The following is a 17,548-nucleotide window of genomic DNA, read 5'->3' on the forward strand; positions in this document are numbered from 1 at the left end:
CACTATACATTTGTTTTAGAAAAGATTCAGAGGCTGAAACAAAACCCATTTGAGTTGAACTCTTGATAAACCTCATGACCTAATTTCAAATCTTGGTTCGTTATATTTTAAGAGATATGATCTGAGGATATTAGGGTTTTGTAGGCTCCCGAATTCCATGTCAAACAAGTGACATTGGGAACATTGTTATAACTTTCTCTCTGGGCATTGGATTCAAATTTCGTAAATAGTGAAATAAATAAGATGGAATTTAGTTTGTTGGATATTGGTTTCAAGGCCGAAGGTCACAACAGTGACATGTGGGACTTCATACAAGTTCGCTCTACTGAACTAGTCTATAATCCAACCATCATGGGAGATTGGGCATAACAATTTCTTTGAAGAATCCAATATTGATCAAACCTATGGGATTGGAAAGAGTACTCAAAGGGATACCACAGGATGAAATTTCAAACACTAGAGATCTGAAATTACATATATACAACAGATTCAATATCAAGCTCCTAGAAGGAAAGAAAAACATGCATTCAAGGATCACTGCAGTAAGGACCACACATCAACAGTCAAGGGTAAGTCTCCTACAACAAGGTATGTATGATTAGTGTTTACATTTGAATTTTTAGCATCATCTCTGACATATGTTTTTGCAGGAAAACGTAAGTATATACAGGGTCTAGGTTATATCTCTATGTCTCTATATGTCATAGTTAGTTTTGATACCACATTTCAGATGTTGTATTCTTGATACTACACATATGATGCTACATATTCTTGATGATACACCAAGTCTACTAAATCTATATGATGTTGTAAGTTCATGTTACTTGTCTTGTTATAGTTGATAGAACGGTCTCTTTTGTTGTACTCAGAACTTGGTCCATCACAAGTATAGGGTTTGTCATTAATTTTTATTGTATATATCTTTAGGTCAGTTTTGCATATAGTCTTGCATAAATTCCAGGCCTATATCAAGAGTGGAGTCTTTGTCTACTACTGCAACAAGTCAACAACAAAAGTTACAAGAACACTTCAAGTACACATTGTAATTTTAATTTGTATTTATTCATTATTATGCACTTACATATGTTTTGTAGGCAGAGGTAAGTTGAAGCGTATTTTGTTTTGTTTTGGGATTGGTTTCGCCGAGAAAATTTTTCATGCAGGTAGAAGAAGATTCAAGTAAAATACCAAGCAAGAATTCAAGAGAAGAAGTATCAAATCAAAGGAAGCATTGCAATAGGACATCCTTGAAGACATGACAACCATCCAAATATCGTGAAGTATTGTTAAGGCCAATAATCATCAGTGTAGAAGAGTCATTTGTAAAAGAGTCATCATTATAAAGTTGTAAAAGAGCCATTATTGTAAATGTTGTAAAAGAGTCATTTTTCCTATAATTGAAGAGGTAGTGCTGGGAGGTATATGAGTCACTTTTGGGATGATGTCATGGTTGGGTTGCAATTCATAGAGTGATTAGGTATTTTGTCAATTACACAAAAATCATTATACATCTTATTGTATCATGGATTGTTTTCCCTGGTTTGGGAATCCACAGCCTTGTCTTATTTTAGTGATTATAGGGTGACGGGGAGGTGCTAGGGAGGTGTATGAAGTCACCTATAGGTTGGGGCCTATGAACACTTCATGGTGGTAGGTTGGTGCTAGGGTGAGTTGTGGCTCACTAGGGTGTTGGGGCTTCCATTCATTTGATTAATGAATAAACCATGGCATTGGGGAATCCTTCGAGTGGGAGCTAGAGAAGAATGCTTTTCTAGAATTCTAAGAAGTTTTTTCTTTCATTTCAGTAGGGGTTGAAGTTTAAATAATTTATTAGAAAAGCATTTGGTGGCTTTTGACCCGAAGGGGGTTTTCCACCTAAAATTCTTGTGCCTACTGTGTTCTTTTATTTACTGTTATTACTGCATAAACATTAATAATAATTGAAGATTAACTAATGCTCTAAAAAATTTTAAAAGTGATCATTTCTAAGGAATACTGACTCATCCCCCCTCTCAATATTTCCAATAATCGTGGAAGAGGTGTCATGATCACAGAGGGGTTGCTTGGGTTGACATCAATGGCAACCACTGATCAACAATCTCCCCCTTTGGCATTGATGGCAACACAAGTACTCCCCCTGCTATCATGACACCTCCTCCTACTTCCTTATCTCACCCTTTGTCATCAATGGCAAAGGGTAACTCCCCCTGAAAAACTGTCATGCTGCAGACTTGTACAGGCCTCCACTCCCCCTTTCTACTTAGTTAGATAAGAGAAATATCCTAATGAGAACTTGAGAGAATCCCAAAAATTTTGAAAATATACTCAAATGCTTCACGAGGTAATGGTTTGGTAAATATGTCAGCAATTTGTTGCTTTGTGCCAACATATCCAAGCTTGATATTCGTTTCAGCGACCTGCTCTCTAATGAAATGATATTTGATCAGAGTGTGCTTTGTTTTAGAATGCATCACAAGATTTTTGGAGATATTGATGGTACTCGTGTTATCACAGAAGATGGGAATAGGCCCATCAAACTTAACTTGAAGATCTTGCAAGGATTGCTTCATTTTGAGAACTTGAGTACAACAAGTTGTAGCCGCGATGTATTCTTCTTCCGTTGTGGATAACGAGATTGAATGTTTCTTTTTACTTAACCATGAGACAAGGCAACCCCCTAGATAGAACACTACTCCACTGGTACTCTTACGATCATCAACACTTCCTGCCCAATCTGCATCTGTATAAGCTTGGATAACTAGATCATTTCCTTTGGGATACCATATAACATATTCTAATGTACCCTTAAAGTATCAAAAAATTATTTTGACGCTAATTATGTTGAGTGGCAACCAATTGAGTTCGCTTCCTTAATCATGGAGAGATCCAAAACTCTGTGCACTGTTGATGGAGCCGAACCAATTAACAGAAATTCCAGGAAAGGTGATTGGGAGTATGATTTTTCTCAAGGTTCTTGATTTGAGTTGGACATTAGTACAATCATTTCTAGAGAGTGTGGGGTGTTTAAAACAACTAGCCTACCTCAGATTAGTAGGCGTGCCCATCAAAAGGCTACCTTCATCTCTCACAGCTCTCCCAAACCTCCAATTCCTTGATCTTGAGAGATCTGGCATCACAGAATTACCATCTGACAACGACAGGCTCATTGTATCTGAACATGTCTCATTGTGATTATTTGCAATGTTTTCCTTGTATCTTTCAAGACTTTCCTCTTTATAGTGGTTAGACATGAGATACGACAGTAACATGTGGGCAACATGTGATAAAAACAGAAGATGGAAAAAAGTGGCTTCCATTGTGGGTTTAAGTAGTCTAACACAACTAAAAGTGTTATGTGTATAAAACAACGAACAAACAATTAGTGAAGGGACACTAGGGAGCATGGTTCAAATGAAGACACTGGCGTATTAAGAATTGCATGGCTCAAATGGAGACAGTGGAGCATGGTTGAAATGGAGACGCTGGCAAGTGAAAAATAGTGTTAAGAATTGCTCTCATCTTAAGGTACATTACACGTTATAGAAAAATATAAAAAACATTTCACCCTTTAATATATAGTTTGTGTATATTTCAACACATAACCAAGTTTTAGCAATATCTCTATGAATTACTAAGACATAAATGAATGGAAACTAAAGTTCAAGCCTCACAAAGCTCAAAGTTAGCATCATATTTATATTTTTATGTTCTTATACCAATTAATATACTCAAAGCTCAATAACCTAATAGTTATGTATTGAAGATGCATACATATTTATATATAAGAGCATTTGAGTTTTCTTCCATGCATTTACAATTTGGCATAACAAGGATAGAGCTATATGTTTCCATATGTCCCAAGGTGAACACAGTTGCATTTTTCACAATGTATACTATAAGCTCTTAGATGTCAATCATGCATAGATGCTTCTTTGCATGTTCCCTTGTAATTTTCATCAAGCAATCAAAACGATAAGAAAAGTTGATGCCAAAGATAAGCATTGAATTTCTATGAAAAAAGTTAAACCAACAATGACAAAAAAAAATTGTTGATTTCACCAAGAAAGTTTAAGAAACAACAAAAATGAGCTTTCAATTCACAAAAACATGTTAACAACAAGAACATTATTAATAACACCTACAATTTTCACAATATCAAGAATGGGAATCCAATGCAATTAGTTCAAGATATATAAAATTGTGTTTACAATGTCTATTCATGAATATAACTCCTTATCTAAATGAATTATGCACATCGATAATTTGAAATTAAACATTAATAAATATATACTCACTGTAACCATTATTGAAGTTCCATTTTGAGAAAAATCCATAGACAATTGTTCAATTAATCAATTAACAATAAGGTAATATAGAAGGGAATATTAGGGAAATTGCACAAAGTTGTGTTGGGGCTTTCGTTTTGAATTTTGAAATTTTTGAAGGTATTAAGGTGGAAAACAACCGGCGGGAGCAACGGTAGAGTTGCAGAGAGGATAGCTGGGAAGGGAAGAAGGACCATGAAATAGAGGGGCAGTTGTAGCAAGGTGTCAAGAGTAAGCAAAACCAACCAAACGGACAAGGAAGAGAGTGGGAAGTAGTCGAGGGAAAAGATAGCTGAACAGAACTGGCAATGGGATTAGTGGAGTAGAAGATAAAAGGAGAAGCATGCATGACGAAGGGGTTGGTATCTAGTAGGAGACAGAAGCATAGAGGAATAAGATCCAAAGACCTAAGAAGTTGCGGAGTGGCTAGAGCTAGGCTTGGCCTGAGGTCTAATGCATTTTGTGGCCATGGTATTTTATGTATTTGATCAAGGCTTTACAACTGATGTATAATGTAATGAATCTTCTTTTGAGTTAATATGAATGAATGAATGAACCAGTTTTCATGGCATTGTGATTAAGCATATTTTTCTAGTTTACAAACCCGCTCAAAATTTTATATGAATGGTCTTTTCTTGGATGAATATGGTAATTGTAACAATATGATGTTGTGATGAATGTATTATTTAAGATACTTATGAGTTAATGTCTAGATCGTCCTTGATATCCCTCTAATCCTTCTTAGTTTTGGTCATGACATGCCTTGGGTGAGACTCCTTACCCTTTGGGTAAGGTGAAAATGCCGACGTTGTCTTAGACTACAACAGACCCTTACTGGCCCCTTGTGCCTGAACCCAAGGTCTTTCCCTGATGACATTTTTGTGCCAACAAATGGTTCCATTTCCAAGACCCAAAATCAGAAGGAGTGGTTTGGAATATGGTATCAAGGATATTTAAGAAGGAGATTCGAGATTGGTGGGATAACCGAGTAGATAAGTTTGTGTCAGAGTAGGCTACTTGTCAAGCCAACCCACTGCTAAGGTAATGAATAAATTTTGTACTGAGAGGATGCGAGTGATCAATATGAGATCTTCTGGTATAAATTTCTGGAAGACTTGTATAATTGGTTTAGGAGATCAAAAGTGAAGACCTGGCCATAAGGACCTATGCCAACCCTTCGTGGCTGGGTTCCTGCAGACCTTGCAACACTCCAACAATTGGATAGTGATCTGATGAGGGAAATAGATTTCTGGGTAAAGACTACCATAGAGGGGTACATCGTTGAGTTTGTAGTAGAGAACTATCAGTCTTTCTCAAAAGCGGATGCGTTTTTTAGATCAGGGTTGGGAGGGAAATTAGTGAACGAGGTGCCCTTGTGGATTAAGATGTTGATGGTGGAGGAAGGGTTGTTACCTTTACATGAAGTAAATATGGTAGCATAAAACCCCAGTACTGGGGGAAGGATCTAAGGGGAGAATGTTTTCGTTTGAGGAAACTTAGATGCTATTGAAGGAATGGATATAGAAGGATTGCAGAGAGCTAGAGATATTAGGGTTCAAAGGAGAGCACTACTAGCATAAAAGTGGCAGGAAGGAGTAGTATAGGCACTGAAGGAGAGACGTATGGGACCCCACCAAGAAGGAGTGGTGTCAGGGAGTCTGAAAGAGGGGAATAAGATGGAAAAGGATGGATAGAAAGAGTGGGATGTTGACTCGACATATAAGAGCCAGGATAATGACAGAGACTCTCCCTCTCAGGTTGTGGGTAAGATATGAAAAGGAAGCAACCACGACATTTAGGAGGAGGAGACGAAAGATGAGATTTGCGATGTGATGAGAAGATTGTTCGCAGAGGATGATATGTCAAATGAAGTTTAGCAGAAGAATCCCCAAAGTTTAGGTAGTGTTCACCCCAACCTTCCCTTGGTGCTTTACAAAAACCCTGATAAAATTGTTGCTAAGTTGATTAAAGTGATATGAGTACAGAGTGTGCATGAAAGATATAAGACGAGTTTTAATACATCTAATAGCAGTGTGCCTAGTAGTATTAGTAACCTAGGATTACAAGGATCTCAGCAACCCAAACTCAAGCGTGTGTGCTCTTAGCACATACTCGAACCAACATGGCAGGATCCTTTACGAGATATCTAGAGTTCGCTAGTAGAGGGAATGAATATGTGGAACAAAATTGGTACCTATGTGAAGCTATATGAAGAGCCTGCCAAACACTAGATAATGTGAAGTCGGTTGAGTTCTAGACTACATTAAGAGAGAGAGCTCTAAGGTGGTTTATCAAATGGGCAGAGCTAAATCAAAATCCTTTGACATAAAGAGAGGCTTCATCCAAGAGTTCAAAGTACCACAAACAGATCAATAAGGACTATCATAACTATGGGAGATCAAGTAGAAGGAAGGAGAGACTACTTGGGAATTGATGTAGAGATTCAAAGATGCTATCAAAAAGCTAAGATATACCATAGATCCTAATCACCAGAGGGATTGGTTCATTAAAGCACTCTTACCCCTTACTAGGACACCGTTGACACAACAGAAGATTGGAACTCTCCAAGATGCCCTAGAGAAAGCATCGCGCATAGAAGCCATGGCAGGATACCCCCATGAGTATCGGGGAGGGATGGGATCAGAAGACCCATCGATCATGGGCCTTCAAAATCAAATCACCAATCTAATAGAGAAATTAAAAGATCTACAACCAATTCTACGAGTGAGACCTAATGTATGGTGCACTCATTCCCTAATAGAAGGCCATGTGGTGACTGAATGTCCAAGACTGAGAGGCCAAAATAGTTCAGCAAGAATTGCAAGATCATTAGAGGCCCCACCAATAGTAGGAGTTGCAATGGTAGGATCAGAAGGAGCTTTCAAGGGCTGAAATTTGCAAGGCTACTGTGAATTCTGTAGAAACTATGAACATTTTCCATGAGTATGTCCAATATTGCAGAAGTACTCCAATGTACCCAACAATAGTTACTGTAAGTTCTATGCATCCATGACTCACGACACCGATCAATGCAGAGCATTAGATTCCCTAGAAGAATGGCTAGACAGGTCAACATTCAAAATCAATGAAACTAGTCATGGAGGACGGGGAGGAGGTATGAGAGGAGGAAGAACAGGGGGTAGAGGACCCGTAAGGTGCTACAATTATGATAAAGAGGTACATGTCACCAGAGACTTCCCACTTCTAAGAAGGCATTAGTGCTTACAATGCCAGGTAAATGCACATGCCACAAAATATTGTCCCGAGATGATTACAAAATGGGAAGAAAGAACCAGACAGAGGGAAACTAATTTGATCAACACAGAACCACGGACAGCTGGCATGCTTTCATTAACTAATATAAACATAGTTACCAAAGGGGGTAAGAAGACATGGGATGATCGGGGTATGGTAGACCAGCCTTCAATTGTTTGGATAGTGTCCCCGAAGTGGTCATACAACCCCACCCAACAGAAGCAATACTATCAGGAAGCAACCAAATTGTTTGATAGTTTAACAGAGACAAAAGAAGACAAGAAAAAGGACTCAAGCATAGCTAAAAAATCTCGACCAATTGAAGAATGGTTTAGGCTATTCTTGCAAATTGTTGATAATGAATAGATGCTAAAGGAGTTGCGTAGGAGTCTGAAAGCAGTATTACCAGAAGAAGAAGAGAAAGGAGAAACACTATCAACAAATCTACCTGAAAGACATTCGAGGAGGATACGGAGGAACAAGAAAAGAACCGGTAGGGAATTCTGGATTGATGCTCAAGTTGTAGGATTTCAAATCAAAGATATAATGTTATATTTGGGATCCAATCGGGGTATTTTTTATGGATTTAACTATTTTCCTATATATAGTACTATCGGCAACTATTTTGGCTTGAAAATTCATGTGTATAGAATGTGGGTGAATATTCAATAAAAAACATATAATTTTCTATTAAAATCAATAAATTTTTGGTGAATATCATCAATTTAATCATATATATGTAAAAAATAGGTGAATTTTTAACCAAATTACTGAATATTTTTTTTCAAAAAATGTCCAAAAAATAGCCCATTTGTGAAATTTTTCCCCTAAAATTTTCCCTATATCCAATGTAAATATCTTGCCCAAAAACATGGGAAGCATTGGGAAAGACACAACTAAAATATTCACCAATCCAACTACGAATGGCAAACTAGTATTGCATCTTGCCCATCGGAAGGCTGGAAGATGTAGAAGTGGATGTGGATGGGGTAAAAAATCATACTGAATTTGAAGTAATAGATATAATGGGTGATAAGGACCCTTACCCAACACTCCTTGGTATCGACTGGGAATATGAGAACTATGCCATCATTGATCTGAAGAAGGAGTTGATGATTTTTGAAGTAGAAGGGATGTGGGTAATACAACCACTAGATCCATATTAGGGACCAAGGTTCACCGAACCTATAGATGATTGAGATGAGCTTGAGATGCTAGATCAATTGTACATGCTAACTTCAGGAAAAAGAGAAGACTACATAAATCCCACAACATGAGGATTAGTCAGTTGGAGAAGCATACAAAGTTCAGAAGCTAGCTTGGAAGCCACTTGGGATGTGTGGCAACAAGGAGGATAAAAGGTTAACACCAGATGTTGTGCCAAGATATGCAGAGTAAACTGGATTGGGGCAAAGGTAAGTAATTACCCAACTTTTCATGGCATAGAATCAGTAGATACTTTTCTGAATAAGGTGGATATAACTATAAGGGAAAGCCACAAGGTCCCGTTATTAGATATTGCATTACAAGCCACCCCAACAAGGTGGTGGGGAGCACATCGCAACACCCTACATGAATGGGAGACTATCAAGCAGACAATGATGGAAAGTTCTAGATAGGAAGGAGAATGACCACATGAGAAGGTAAAGTATAGAGGAAACTCTGATCCCCAGAAACATCTAGAAAACTACACAGAGAAGTGGAGAAAAGAATGAGTCCCAAAGGAGCTTTGGGTGCACATGTTCATACATACCTTGGGTACAATTCCCCAAGCATGGTATATACAGGAGGAAATTCAAAGACAAACAATAGACTAGGATGTTATGGCTAACCAATTCAGTAACAACTTCTCGTTTAAAGATAGTGACTGACGTTTGACTGAGACCTTGTATGCCATTAAAATAATCTTGTTTACTCCAGGGAAGTTATGGGAGGGGTGCATTGATGAGAGATTCCTACAGTATTTCTATGAAACAGGGTATCCAAAATTCATGTCTTGCGGCAAAGTTAACATGGATCTGGAGGAGGATGATTTGGAAGGACTTAGACATCTAACATTTCAAGAAATTGAAGGAAAACAAGATATTCAAGAGAGACCTTAAGTGGACACCCCCCATTTTCTCCCAGTAAAGTTGTAGAAGCAAAACATTGGCTCAGAAAACAAACCTAAGATGGCATCCATTAGAGATTATTGGGATGAGAAAACAACTAAGGAAGTTTTTGTTTTGTTGCATGAATACGAAGACTTATTTCTAGCAGCTGTTGCTAAATTAAAAGGAACAAAAGGGGACATTGGAGAGATGAAGATTATGTTGAAGCCAGACACACATCCAGTAAAGTACAGAACATACAGGGTACACCCGAGGGCAAAAGAGAAGGTCAATAAAGAGATTTACAAGATGTTAGAAGAAGGACTTATATTCCCAGTAGATGAAGCAGAATGGATCAGCCCAATTGTAATATAGAATAAGAAGGATGCCATGGAAATCAAGGTCTGTGTAGATTACAGGAGCCTAAACAATGCATGTGTACACGATCCATTTCCAACGTCATTTAGTGATGAAGTCCTAGATAACGTTGTGGGAAATGAGGCCTACTCTTTCACTGATGGATTCTCAAGATATCATCAAGTTCGCATAGCAGAGGAAGATAAAAAGAAAACAATGTTCAACACAGAATGGGGTTCCTATGCATATCATGTCATGTTATTCGGTCTGAAGAACGCACCAATTGTTTTCTCCTAGATTGTCATAGCTACCTTCAAAGATTACATTCACTGGTTCTTAGAAGTACATATGGATGACTAGATAGTGTACAACTTACTAAAGAAACACACTAGTCTCCTTCGGGTGATGTTTGAGTGGTGCAGGAAGCTACAAATCTCCTTGAATCTGAAGAAATGCATCTTTCTAGTTCCATTCGAAACATTGCTGGGCCATATTGTTTGCAAGGATGGCATTTATGTAGATCCCGCAAAGGTTGTGGAAATTGTGAATATGGATCCACCAAATAATGTGAAGCAATTGCGATCAACACTGGGCCACACAAGATATTACAACCGATTCATCTACAATTATGCCTCGATTACAGCTCCCATGGAGAAATTGCTGAGGAAGATGGAAGCCTTCAGGTGGACAGAGGCATGTCAAGTAGCGTTGAACAAATTAGAGGAAAAATTAGTGAGTGCTCCTATTCTTGTATACCCAGACTGGAATAAGTAGTTCCATGTACACATTGACACATCAGGAATAACACTAGGAGAAGTATTGACACAACCCGGAGAAAGAAACCTGGACCACCCAATTTACTTCGCCATTAGGAAACTATCAACAATAGAGAAGAACTACATAGAAACAAAAAGAGAAGCATTGGCCATGGTCTACTCCCTACAAAAATTTAGACAATATCTACTGGGAGCACCATTCAAGTTCTTCATGGACCATTCAACTTTAAAATATATGGTAAAAAATCCAATCTTGGAAGGAAGGATTGTCAATGGTTGTTACTGTTCCAAGAATTCACATTTGAAGTGGTCATAAAACCTGGAAGGTTAAATGTGGGGCCAGACCACCTGTCTAGGTTGGATTCAAGAGAGAATGAAGGACCACTAGATGATCAACTACCAAATGTCGACTTGTTTCGAATAGAAGCCATACTGGACTACCTAGAGGAGATTGCTTTGTTATTAGCAACCGGACACTGCCTAGAGGGATACATGACGACACAAGAAAGACAACTAATAGTGAGAGCAGAAGATTATCAACTAATTGTGGGACATATATACAAACTGGGACTTGATCAAGTTCTGCAATGTTGTCTCCTTCAACACGAGAGGCAAGACATGTTGTGGGAATGACACGTTAGGGTTGTGGGAGGCCATGTCGGGGGGAAAGCTACCGTTAGGAAAATAATATAAGTTAGGTTGTAGTGGCCTATCCTCCACAAGGATGCTAAGGAGTATGCAAAGAGTTGCGACATTTGTCAGAGAGTTGGGAAGCCATCGCATCGAGATGAATTGCCTTTACATCTGGTACACACAGTACAGATTTTCGAGAAATGGGAAGTAGACTTTACTGGCCCAATTATGCTACCAACACGTCATTCTCATGCCAGATACATCATAACAGCTACATAGTACCTTACTTAGTGGGAAGAGGTAGTGCCAGTCAAGGACTATATAGCTGATATTGTAGCATGATTCATATTTGAAAGCATAATATCCAGATTCAGATGTCCAAAGAGCCTACCCAACAATCAAGGGGTTCATTTCATTAATGAAACTACTGCTTCTCTCTTAAAGAAATTTTTGATCCAACATCAAAAGAGAAGCCCATACCATCCTCAAGCCAATGGAACGGTTGAAGCCTTTAATAAGATACTCAAGAAGGGCCTCGCAAAAATTGTATCAACAAATCGAGATGACTGGGACGAGAGGGTGCCAACAACATTGTGGGCGTACAAAATGATAGTAAAATAGACACACAAACAAACACTGTTCCAACTGGTATATGGTTGAGAAGCAGTTGTACTAGCAAAATTCATTGTGCCAGGCATCTTCATTTCTCAGGCCACTAAAATGATAGACGATGCATCCTTAAAAGAGAGGATGGAACAATTAATGGAGTTGGATGAATCAAAGTTCTTAGCTGAATTCCACCAATCACTTGAACAATGGAAACAAAAGGCTTTGCATGACCGACACATCAAGAAGAAATCTTTCATGGTGAGAGACCATGTTTAGCTATATGTGTTGGCTTGATGGGGTCTGACCCAGGTTTAGTAGTGAATTAGCTGAACAAATCCCAAAACTACCGGCCCTTTTGGCAACAGTCTGTGGTACATGGGCTGAGGTCTCACTCGAGGTAGTATGGGAGGGTGCTGGAACAAGGTTCCCACACCATTGGGATGTCTTGATAAGGCTTGGAAAGTTCGCGATTCGACTCTGTGCACTATGCTACTTCCGCACAGTTGTCTATCCTGTGCAACTACCTTCACATAGCTAAATGAAGAGCGTGAAGATCCTTTATTCTTACTGTGCTTAGGATTATAGTTCTTAATTTAATTATGTAGGCCCAATATTCTTATTCACCATTCAACATTAATAGCAAGTACGAGCAACCAAAAACTATAAAGAGATGCATAAACATAAATACAGATACACAGTATTTCAGAATCAACTTATCTTTATTAATGCTTTTTCTTCGGTTACAACCCGACACCACCCTGCGCACTCAGCTGCAGGGGTTCGTGCACTCAGTTGCTGACTCTAGGCCTCTGCACACTCAGCGGCAGAGCTTCTACCTACTCCTACGACTCAAGACTTGGACTTACAGACTCCGAATTATTCAATCGTCCATCAAGACTTCTCATTTTTCTCCAAAAAACTACTTTTACTACTTAGAGCCTCGCTCTATTTATACAATTCCATGGTGCACATACCATGGGTAGGCCAACACACTTTACATTAAATTACATTATTTTAGGGCAGACAGCCCTTTTAATTGTCTTTACACTTCGCGCTCCACACACTTCGCGGAGTCTTTACAATAAAATTTGACCTAAAAACTCAGGCTTTAAGCCCCAAAACAATTGTGCGGGGGATCCGATGCCCAACAGGCTCCCAACACAAACATTGTGACTCACCGTCAAGTCACTGTGCGGCAATCCTGGCCCGAAGCCCTTCCAACTATTCTTGAGCTATGTGAAGGTCAGTAGCGCGCTGTTCTACCAACTGCTGAATTTGCTCTACTCACTCGACTGAATACTCGTTGTTCGGTGAAAATCCCTATCTGAGAGCTTGCAATTCTTTCATCTATGTGAGATTTTCTTCAATGGCGGCAATCATGAGGAAGGCCTCATCAATCCAAGATTGGACGCGTGCTTTATGTATAACCTCTTTTTGGTGCGCTGCATCCACTTGGTCCTTCAATGCCTTCGCCTGTTGGAGCCTCGTGAGCCACTGGGTCAGCACTATTGTCTGCGTTGTCCCATGCACATTATCATATTGCATTTGAAGCTCCCACGCCTTTGTTTCCAACCACTGTATGGTGGGGTCCTCCTGTAAGGCTGTGAGGACCCCAAAGGATTCTTCCAACACCATGGTACAACTCTACATGGCCTATGCAATTTCTTCCAGTCCTTTTTGGATCTCGTCGACACGCTGTTCCCAAACTTCCGAGGGTGTGGACATCTGCGCCTTTAGCCGCAGCTTCGAAAACTGCATATTGAGGTCTAGCTGGATCATCGTTGCTTCCTCCTTTGCCTCGTAGAATCCACTGGCCAATTTGTGGATCCGCACTCCTGCTGGCAGGTCTGCTGGAATCTCTAGCTCTAGGATGTTGTGAGATGCTTCCTTGACGATCTATTCTAGCTGCTGATTCTGTGCCACTACTTCATCGCACTATAGGCTCAGTTGCTCGATGTTGTAGTGTTGTTCACTGAGGACTTGTACATCACGTCCTTCCTTAGCACGGAGCTCTGCTGTCGCATCGTCCTACAGCTGATGTAATATTTCTCGCGGAAGGGTAGCCATGTTGAGGCCAAATCCCTGGATCTGGCTTACCATGGCTCTGTCCTCCATGTTGTCCGTTTTCAGTGCTCCTTTTGGCAACGCGACAGTGTTGGCCATTTTGGTCTGCAACAACTGCTCTGTTGCTGATGCTCCCATGGCACCACAGACGACTACCATTCCCTCTTGTGGGTGTTGCACCTGAAGTCCTTGCAGTTGCGCCCTGAGCACCCCCAACACATTATGTTGCTCCATTATTGCTTCCTGCAACACTTCCCTAGTGACCTCATGAACGGTGTCATCGATGTCATATAGGTCGCCCTCGGTTAGGGTAATAGGTTCCCCATCCAATTTGGAAGCCTTGGTCTTCTTCTAGGGCCCTATCCATTCCGAACTATGCGGTCGTTTTAGCTGGGTCGATGACATGTGTGCGCCTTCCACTGTGTCAGTTGTCCCCTGTCTTATGGTCCAGTCCGGACGTCTTTCCTCCTGCATCATGGTTTCCCTAGTTTCTGGTGGTGGTGCTACTGTTTCTGCTGGCTTGGTCTGCTCCACGGTGGCCTTCGCGGCCTCACGGGAGGCCCTTACCTCCTCGGCGAGCTGCTCGTTCCACTTCCGTTGTGCCAGCAGCTTGGTGTCATCCTTCTATCTTTGAATCCCTGTCTCATCGTGCGCTGTTAGATCTGGTGCACGCCATTCAGGTGGCCATGAGTCGAGCACTGCAAAATAGGGTCATCAATCACGATGAAGGGGAGTGTTGTCCATTTTGGCTCCAGATCCTTCTGTGCCCTGATATAGACATTGTGCATATCTGCCTTAAAGTCTGCAAAGCTCCACACACTGTTGTATAGCATGGGGGATAGGCACATCCGTTTGTTGATCCACATGTGTATGCTCACCTCCATCAGGATCCAAAAGATCTTGGTCTCTCGGATGCATGTGGCGTCCTTCGTCATCCATAGCGACATATATTTTTCTGCCTCTAGCAAGTCTTGCTCTAGCAGAGGAAACTGACTATCCTCCGAAAAGTCCCTTGCAACCAAGAGGATGGATAGGAGAATCCACGCATAGTGGAAGGCCTTACCCTACTCTTAGGCCTCCTTGCAGTTCATTAGGAACTCCTTGCAGAAGAACTTCACCTAGTTGAACTGCACCCCTCGGTGCATTGTTCAGCCAGCGCGATGACCATCGCTAGTACCTTGTTGCCGCGACATTTTCTCATCACTTTTCCTGCCAGCAGTTGGGTGGCTACGTGCACCCCTTTGTCTTGAATGCTAGTAATGACATAGCCCCGCTGCTTTTTCTCCAACTTGTATTTCTTCTTCATGGCCTATGCAAGCGCCAAGTCTCCGCTTTTGCCAGCTATTTCTGTGGGGTCCCTTCCTGTACAAGGAAGCCTAGAAATCCTGTGAATAAGCTTCGCGGTGATGGGAATAGGCCCCTCCAGCCACAAATACCCATCGTGCACTAAGAAAAGTAGTTTCCTGATGACAAATATCGTGATTGGTGCCCGGTGAAAGTGTGGAATCCCTAGTAGGTGGAGTAACCTAGCTTCCTCTACCTCGCGCAGCCATTTCCGTGGTTGTAGCACTGTAACTACCCACTCCTAGCTTTGTTTCATGAGATAGTTAGTCTCCAAATGCAGGAACTTTTCACTATCTGCGAGGTCCCAATCTTCAAATTTCATCGTGGGTACACGGCCCAGAGTTGAACCTTCAAAGGGAATTCCTTCTAGGCGGAGTGAGGTTTTAAGTGCACTCTTAATGAAATCCGAATCTTTAGGGAGTTTTACCTTACCTTTTCACGGAGGGACATATTTGGGAAACTTTGCTGTAGCGCGCACTGGCTGAATGTCTTCCTCCATTTCGACATCTAATTTGAGCTCTTCTACGAAGGCCTGGAGATCCTCCTCCTCATCATCTGTCTCAAGATTAACCGTCTTACCCTTATCTCCCATAGACAGCTTACCAAACCATGGGTTTCGCGGAGACATACAGACCAGTCGTACTATCTGTGGGTCCTTTTTGGGCCTCAGCGTCCAGGGCGATTTTGGAATTTCTGGTGCATCTCCCACCGGTGACGTCGGGTTCGGCACGACTTCCTCGGCTGTCGATATCATGCTATTCAGAAAATGCTGCATCTCCTTCGGCAATGTTTCAAACACTGGACTTGCTCTCAAAGCCTGTAAATTCGTAAGGTCCATACCCAATTGATAGCGCAATAACTAAATTCTCAAGATGCCAAAGGTTGTTCGGTGGATGCCCATCTATGATTTAAAGGCCTGTTGGAATTCAAATTTGACCGTTCCCCCCTTATGCAGCTCATCAATGCAAGATTGGTGGCAGTTCATTCCAAATCTAACTCTTAATTCGTGTCTTAATTGATCACCGCCCGCTCCTTTTTTCCTTAAATTGGACCTCTTGTCATGAGCAGTGACACTAACGATCACTTCCCCATTTATCTGCGTAGCAGTGCACCCCCTAGTGCGCGGGCGCGAACACTGTGACATACCGACTCTGCGCACACCCCTGGTATCGCGCAGCTCCCAAACAGACTGTTTTATTGTCCCGCACTCTCTTTCAACTATCTGGAGCGGTGAGACTGTCCCTTCTCCAGTTAGTCAGGTGGTCACACCATCCTAGCGCAACTCTATCGCACCCCCTTGGATAGTCTGAGAACCATCTTCTATCGCGTGTCCTTCTGATTGTAGCGCATTTCCCTAATTTCATCATAGCATGAGACGTGGTCCAAACCACGGCATTAGACCAGCTAATCCTCGTTGATAGTCCTCCCTTTCATCAGGAAGTGAGTGCGCATCCGATTGTACTAGTTGATGTTTTCCACTAAGAAAAACTTTCTTCAATTCATTCCCCAAATTTGTGACCTCTGCATCTAGCAACATACTCTTCATTCTCAGCAGTACCCTATCTCTTTCCAGTTCGCGAAGTTGTTCGTTCCCTCACTGAATGGCTTCCTGATGTCTTTCATACTCCTCCTTGCACGGCTTTGTGATGTCTTCACGTGCTGTTCCTTTCCCCGTCATTATTATAACCAAATCCTTCTGTGGAGGTTCTTCTAGGATCCCAGTTTCTACATCATTCCGCAACTCCAGAATCAACTTCGCGGCAAGTTTTTATAGAATGCCTTATAAGCCCATTTGATCGCTGGTATGCATAGGTCCCATTTTGAACATCGTATCTTATGTCCTCTATTCATGACTTTGCATACCTTGGTGAATGCTTCTTTCCTGACAGTTGGTAGTGCGATCCTTCTTTTCTGCCAACGTGCCCTGTTCTGGCTTTCTATTTTGATACTAGTGTACACTGGAACAATCTGTCTGTTATACGTCTGTACCCATCAGGAAAGGTGTGCATGTAAGCTATTTTGCTTCTTACAACCAGTTTCTATTACGAACTGAGGTTTTCCAAATTGTATGCACATCAGTTTTCTACATTCGCAC

The sequence above is a fragment of the Pinus tabuliformis genome, chromosome 6, assembly GCF_031772625.1.
Source record: "Pinus tabuliformis cultivar Carrire ecotype Pingquan chromosome 6, CPIR1, whole genome shotgun sequence".
Classification (NCBI taxonomy): domain Eukaryota; kingdom Viridiplantae; phylum Streptophyta; class Pinopsida; order Pinales; family Pinaceae; genus Pinus; species Pinus tabuliformis.